The sequence below is a fragment of the Eriocheir sinensis genome, unplaced genomic scaffold (genome assembly GCF_024679095.1).
Source record: "Eriocheir sinensis breed Jianghai 21 unplaced genomic scaffold, ASM2467909v1 Scaffold52, whole genome shotgun sequence".
Lineage (NCBI taxonomy): Eukaryota > Metazoa > Arthropoda > Malacostraca > Decapoda > Varunidae > Eriocheir > Eriocheir sinensis.
Window position 1 is genome coordinate 904,235 of NW_026111854.1, and position 7,691 is coordinate 911,925.

Consider the following 7,691-nt stretch of genomic DNA (forward strand, 5'->3'; position numbering starts at 1 on the left):
AACCGTTTCGTCTATGAAAAAAGAGCGTGGGCAATGTGCGCTATCGGTGTGATTTAAGCGGCGTATACACGCCTCCGATTTCCCACGACCGTATTTTATATATGAAAATTGGACGACAGTCAGTCAAACCGACCAAAAGGGTGTGCTACGCGCTGAGCGTCGCCCTCCTGCCGGGATCGGTTAAGGGCGCCCCTCGCTCCGTGCTGGGGAGCCACCACTATCTTTCACGCCATGCCGGGGCGCGCCTCCCTCCAGCGACCATTGACGCCCCCCGGTGAAACATGGGCGTGTTTGGGCTAGCGTGAGCGCTGTGGGGAGACGTCCGTGTGATTTGCGCATATTTTATATACATGAGCTTGAAAAATCCACATGATTTGTGTATATTTTATATAAATGAGGAGGTAGATAAACTCATGGACATTATTAACAGGAGTGGCGAAGGAGAGGAGGATATGGACGGTAATTGTTTGAGTTTCGATGAAGAGATAGATAAACTCATGGGAATTATTATCGACAGTGGCGAGGAGGAGGAGAAGGAGGGGGAGGAGGAGGAGGAGGAGGAGGAGGAGGAGGAGGAGGAGGACGGGGAGGAGGAGGACGGGGAGGAGGAGGAGGAGGACGGGGAGGAGGAGGAGGAGGAGGACGGGGAGGAGGACTGGGAGGAGGAGGAGGAGGAGAAAGAGGACGGGGAGGAGGAGGAGGAGGAGGAGGAGGAGATGGATGATGATGTTTGCTTGAGTTTCGATGAAAAGAGAAAGGAGGAGCTAGATAGATTCGCTGACATTACTATCAGCAGCGGCGGAGAATGGGACGAAGAGGAGGAGGAAGAGAAGGAAGAGGAAGAGGAGGAGGAGGAGGAGGAGGGCGAAGATTGTAGCGACAATGCTATTAATGATGATGATGATGATGATGATGACAGGGGGTTTGCCGCGCATACCCCTGTCAGAGAAAGGGCGGAGGGGGAAAAGAAGGTGGAGGCTGACGCCCAGCAACGTGGGAGTGGAGACGCCTGTCCAGCTGCAAGCAAAGATGAGGTCAGCCAACAACGCGGGGGTGGAAGTGGGTGTCCCGCTGCCAGCGAGGAGGAGGAGGAAGGGAGCGTTGGTGACGGCAATATTGATAGTGACACCGCCCGCTGATGAAGATAATGTTGAGAGACAGCGCGCAGAAGTCATCAGAAAGGAATACGCCTTTGAGGGCGATTTGCTTTATTTAGAGTTTAGTATACCTCCAGATGACGCTAGCGATCCACAGAGCTTTCTTAGAAACAACAGAGTAGAATTTATTCAAATATTACGTGATGAGATAGAAGCCATGGATCATCCTCCCCCCAAGTCAGGGCGTATGCTGAAATGCGAATCCAACTTGTGAGATTGGGCGAGGAAGAGGATATTAGTCCGTTTTATATGGTTTTTCCATCAGAGCTCATTACCCAAGGCGAGGTACCGCGTTTTGTAGAAAACGTAGTTCAGTACATGGGGGAACGCTTGGAAAGACATTTGAATGAAGTAGAAGGCTCGGGTTTCATGATACTGGAAATTGACATGTTTAAAGTAATCTTAGGTAGAACAGGTCATCGAGCGGCGATAGGCATACGCGTCAATAAACCATTGGGCTTCCGGGGAGCTCGCACCATTTTTAACCCTTCGGGCGAGGAGGGTTACTGTCTTGTGCAATGTCTCGCGGCTCGCGCTCTTTTGGAAAAAGATCCTAAAATTCAGGACCTTCCTGGCAAAACAAAAACACTGAGACAATGCAAGAAATTAGTGACTGTGCCAGATATAGATTTCCCTCTAGCGTGGGAAGATATTGCGCTAATCGAGCGGATGAATAAGCTCTCCATTTATGTGTACGCAGTAGCCCCCATTGATGAGCATGATGATGATGATGATGAGGAGGAGGAGGAGCAGGAGGAGGAGGAGGAGGAGCGCCAAAGAATGCGTTGGAAGAGCGGAAATAGTTGGGGTGGGACTAGGCACGAGATTTATGTAACCCGGAAAGGTGCAGCTAGTGGGACATATGTTGCTTTATTATTACTGGATGGGCAACATTTTGCCCTCATAAAAGATTTCGCAAAATTCATGCCAGCATATATGAGAGGTCATAAACGGCGCTTAAAAGGCCAGACGCTGAATCAGTACTCTAGATATTGCAAAAACTGCTTGACTGGATATTTTGACAAAGCCGACCTTGAGGAACATGAAGCCAGTTGTCAGATTCAGCAGAAACTTGTATTCCCCACCTCAAAATCAGTGCTGCAATTCACTGACAGCGGTAAAACATACCCTCCATCGCACACTGCCTTTTTTGATTTTGAGTCTATTCTTGACGACTCTGAAACCAACAGTCACGTTATCAATCAGCACAGAGCCATGGCGTACGCCTTCTGCATCTTAGATTCAGCGGGCTCTGTAGTTTGCAAACAGAATTACTGCGGGAGAGATGCGGCGTCACACTTTCTCAAGAACCTGGCCTCCTCCTGGAGGAAAATTAAAGAGGAAAGGAAAAATTATGGCATGGTCCTAACCCCCGAGGCGGTAATTGATTTCAAACGTCAGACGGCGTGTCAGATTTGTAAGAAAGAATTTCAGAATACAAAAGACAAACATCGCCATCACGATCATACCAGACCTGGCCCAAACTAAATTGGTGCATTATGTAGAAGATGCAATACATTATGTGTCAGTAACCGCTGTCAACTTCCTACATTTGCCTTTCACATGACTTATGATATGAGCCTGATACTGAAAGAAGCCGACCGACAGAGTTTCCATAGGAAGAAAACTAACGTAATCACTAAAGCGGGCTTACGTTTTTTGAGGGTAGATGTGGACAATATAAAGTTTCTCGACGCGAGAGCCTTTCTTGAAGGCAGTCTGGCCCATCTCAGTGCAGAACATATTGCCTCAGGGGAATCTCTACCTGTCACTCGAGCGCTCATAAATCATTTCCCCGCACCAGCGCGTGAGCTCCTCCTCACAGGAAAGCAATGTTTTCCTTACGAGATCGTCGCTGATTTTGACAAATTAGCGCGTCAGTCACTTCCAGACATTGAAGATTTTTATAGCAGGCTTAAAAGCCGCAGCGTAAGTGAGGAGGAGTACAGCCACGCGCAAGCAGTGTGGAATGCCCTGGGTTGTCAAACCTTAAAAGACTACATGCGCGCATACCTTCTAGTAGATGTAGGGTTGCTTGCTGACATTCTACAGAAATGGCGAAGCGTGTTGCATGAAACATATGGATTAGATATAACACATTATGTCTCTCCCCGGATACGCTTTCGACAGCTTCTTAAAATCAACAGAAGCCAAAATAGAACAGCCGAGCGATCCAGATTTGTATCTCTTGTAAGAGACAATGTAAGAGGAGGCTTTACTACAGTAGTCCAACCACAGGCAGTTGCAAATAACCATCACATTAATCCTGATTTCAACCCCGAACGAGACACCCCAACACACATTGTCTATTTAGATAAGAATAGTCTGTATCCTACAGTAATGTGAAGGCCGCTTCCTGAGAGAAAAAAAAATATCGGTAGAAGAAAGAAAGAAGTGGTTAAGAACTCATGACATAGCAAATGTGGAGACGAGTGGAAGCGTGGGGTACTGGTTTCGCTGCGACTTACACCCAATTGAGCCCGATGTGGCTAGGTCAACGGATGAGTTTCCCTTACACATCCACCACATGGACATAGGTAGCGAGCAACACCTGTCTGAACACAGCAAGGCATTTATGGCGAAAACAGGATGGCAACTCCCTAGGGTGACGCGAAAGCTTGTTGGATCGCATTGCGCTCAGAATGGTGTCCCCACCACGCTACCCATGTTGCAGTTTTACTTGGGAATGGGAGGTAAAAATGCAGAAATCCGCGATATCTATCAGTTTACCCAATCCACATTTCTTAAAGAGTTTATGGAGGGTAACATCAAAGCACGACGCGAGGCCAGCAGTAAAATCCTACAGAAAGCCTATAAAGTCATTTCAAATAGTATATTTGGTCGAACCCTTATGGATCCAGTCAAATATAGCATAAATACAGACATTGTAACCTCCAAGCCAGCACTACGGCGCAGGTTACGAGACCCATTATTCAAGAGACTCATACCTTTTAGTAACGACAGAGTCCTTGTTGTTCGAGGAAGGAAGAACATTCGCATCAACCAACCAAATTACATTGGTTATCAGATTTTGGAGCTTTCTATGGTTGAAATGTACGACTTCTATTACCACATAATTCGAAAAGCCTGTGGCGCAGAGAATGTCTCATATATTTACGGCGACACAGATTCGGCCGCCATATGCGTCTCTAACTTCCAAGACATTAGTGAATTTTATTCGCTTCCACTCATAAAATCCATAATGGATTTTAGTAACTTCAACACCACCCACCCCGCCTATGACATTTCCAAGAAAGGTCAAGCGGGGTATGTCAAGTCAGAAGTGGGCGCGGGCCATATAAAGGAAGTGCTTTGCCTGAAACCTAAGATGTACTCTATCAAATTGCATGATCCCTCAAGCGGCGAGGATGCAGAAATAAAAAAAAGCTAAAGGGGTACCTCACTATAGTTTGAGAAACTATAATCATGAAAAATACAGACAGGTACTGCAAGGGGCGGGGGTGGATAAGGCACGCCTCTATAGCATCCGCACCCTGAAAGGTCAGGTATGCACTACCTCCATTGAGAAGGCGACTTTAAGCGCATTAGACAACAAAAGAGTGCATCTGCTCTCTGATGTCAGCATGCCGGGTAATCCTTCTCGTGTTTTTACGAGAGCTTATGGCCACCCTGATTTACCTGAGAATCTGCGTCAAATGCGGAGGACATCTCAAACTGCTTCTACTAGTTGCGCCACTACTGCCACTACTGCTAGTACTACTACTACTAGTACTACTCATAATGTTGTCGGGGATACTTTAAGTGAAAGTGGTGATGAGGGTGTGTATAGTCATGGAACTAGACCAGTGGCGTGTAATCTATGGAGAAAAAGATATAGGAAATACAACGTAGATAACGTTAATCGATCAAACAAAAGAAAGAGGAGAGAAACCAATGTCTTCCCATCGCGCCAGCTACCAGCAGCGTCAACATCATTTCCACGGTCGCCTTTATCCTCACCCTCCCCACCCCCGAGAATGGCATGGAGATTCCCTCCCCGACCGGGCTGGGTTTCAGACAAAGGAGCTCACGCGAGTGGCTGTAACGGCGACAGAGCTCGCGCTAAAAGCAATCATTGATCTGTTACTTAAAAGCTAAAGCCTAAACCATAACAAGCTCAGGCTTTCTAAGGTTGAAATGTACGACTTCTAACTTAAACGTAAAGGTGCAAAATCGATGGTAATGGCAATGAAGACATTGCTAGAGGAAGACGCTGCTTTCAGTGGGATCTCTAGGCTCTGTGTTGACCGAGGCAAAGAGTTCTATAATCGCCCATCAAACCTATTTGCAAAGTAAAGACATAAAAATGTACAGCGTTTACTCCCAAGAGATAAAAAGCAGCCTTGCTGAGCGATTTATCAGAACTCTGAAAGGTCGAATATATAGGTATATGACAGCTCACAATAAACTCGAGTATATTTCCATCTTGCAGAAGGTACTCAAGAGCTATAACCGCACGCCTCACGCACGTCTAGGAAAACCCCCAGCTGAAGTACATGCTATGAAGGACCCGCGAGGAATTATTCGTCAGTTTAAGAAAATGCATAATTATAAAAACAGAGAAAAGCGTCAAGGTAAAACCAGTCGTGTGCTGAACATCGGGGACTACGTTCGACTCGTGGGCGCGGATAAAGCTTCTAAATTTTACCGAGGCTTTCATATCCAAAACACAGAAGAAATATTTAAAATTGCAAGCGTGGATTATCGACAATCCCCATTGGGTTATACCTTGCAAGATTTATCCAATCAACCCATCCAAGGCTTGTTTTACAAAGAGGAGCTTATCAAAGTTCAGCTACCGGACGTTTTCCCCATCATCATAAAAAAATCGAGAGTGGTGAACGGTCGCAAACAATTTTTTGTATCTTGGTTGGGTTATGATCCGAGTCAAGACTGTTGGATAGACGCTCAAGATATTTCCTAATGACCTCGAATTCACCAACAAGAAGAAAAAAAAAGCACCTCCCCTCGCCTTTGTTCACAAGGATGTTGTTTTGTTGTTGGCTAAACTCTCCCCCGACAAGCGGAAAAAAGTAATTGCGGTGTTGAACAAGAAACATATAGATTGCTTGTCAGAAGTGTTTCTAAATTTCCTAAAAACTAATCTTACGCGAAATACAAAGATTGTGAAATCCCTGAACAAATATAAAAAACACATAAGGAAACTCGCCAACAAGGGGGTAAGTACACTAAAAAAAAAAAACTACTGCGAACACAGCGGGGCGGTGCTATACTCTCTGTGCTGTTACCTCTGGCAGCTAGTGTCATAACTGGTCTTTTAGCAAAATGAAGGAATATTGTCTCATCCCGAAATCAACAGCAGAACAATTTTATTCAAGTCTTCTACGGGGAGCCGTAACATAAAACGAAACAGAGAGACGGACGAGGAAAAAAAAGAAAAGAGTGCGGAAACCGTTGTCGGGTTCGACGGTCAAGGCGTCAACTGCATTAAAAAATATAAAGAGACGCGCGCTGCAAGATGTATTAACCCAAAACAACCACCCGCCATCTATAGCGGCCATAGGTCCTCGCACGACGTTCCCCACAAATACTATCGATTCGAAACCTGCCATAGATAACAGGATTGATGTTAGAATGAAAGCAACTCAAAGGGATTATGCCAAAGCTTTCTTAGCTCTCATGAAACATACTCCAGGAATTACATGGGATACAAATGGAAATCTTTTGAGCCCCATTAATAATTTTAACGTCATTGATATATTGCAAACCTTAAGTGACGTCAACAGCAAATTAGGTTTCAAAGCTGATGATATACCATTTATTAAAATGCTTTTCCACAACACAAACTTAGATCCCTCATTTATACGCAATAATAAGGCAAGGAAGCAACTGTTTGGAGGAGGAGGAGGAGGTGGGGGAGGAAGAAGAAGTGCCTCAATTTGGGCAAAGCCACGCCCCACGCCTTCTTTCTCCGCCCCCGCGCGGATGCCGGGTATGACGTGGGGGAATTATCGCGTATAAAAAGGATTTTGTTTTGGGGTGGGATATAGACACTTGTGTGACCTCGCGGGACAGGGAGACACTAGGCGTGAGTAAGAGCGATAATTAATATATATTTTTTTCTATAAACATGTCAGACTATCCCATTATTCCTGTGAAGGGGTGAATGGCCGATCGCCAGTTCATTGGCGACAGTGTGTGTTTAGTAGCCACCATCAACGCCAGCAGTTTTAAACTTAGCGGTATAGCCAAGGACTTGGCTGAAGTGTATGGCTATGCTAATCTCTTTGAAAATCGGAAACAACTTTATAATTTGAACAGAGTCGTTTGGAGTGACAGACCGAATGTGGGGTCGCTGGTAGTGAAGGAACCACCCACGGAATCAAATTATCCCATTGTGGTGGGTATGCTGACTCAATTTTGTCAGGGTGAATCTGTAGAATATAATGACGTGTCAAGATATTTTATTGAAACCAGCAGAGATATGCATTATGTGAACGGTTTAATGTCGGACACCAAGCAAAGCAGACGCGATAATTTTAAATGTTGCCTCAGTGAGCTAGGTGATTATGT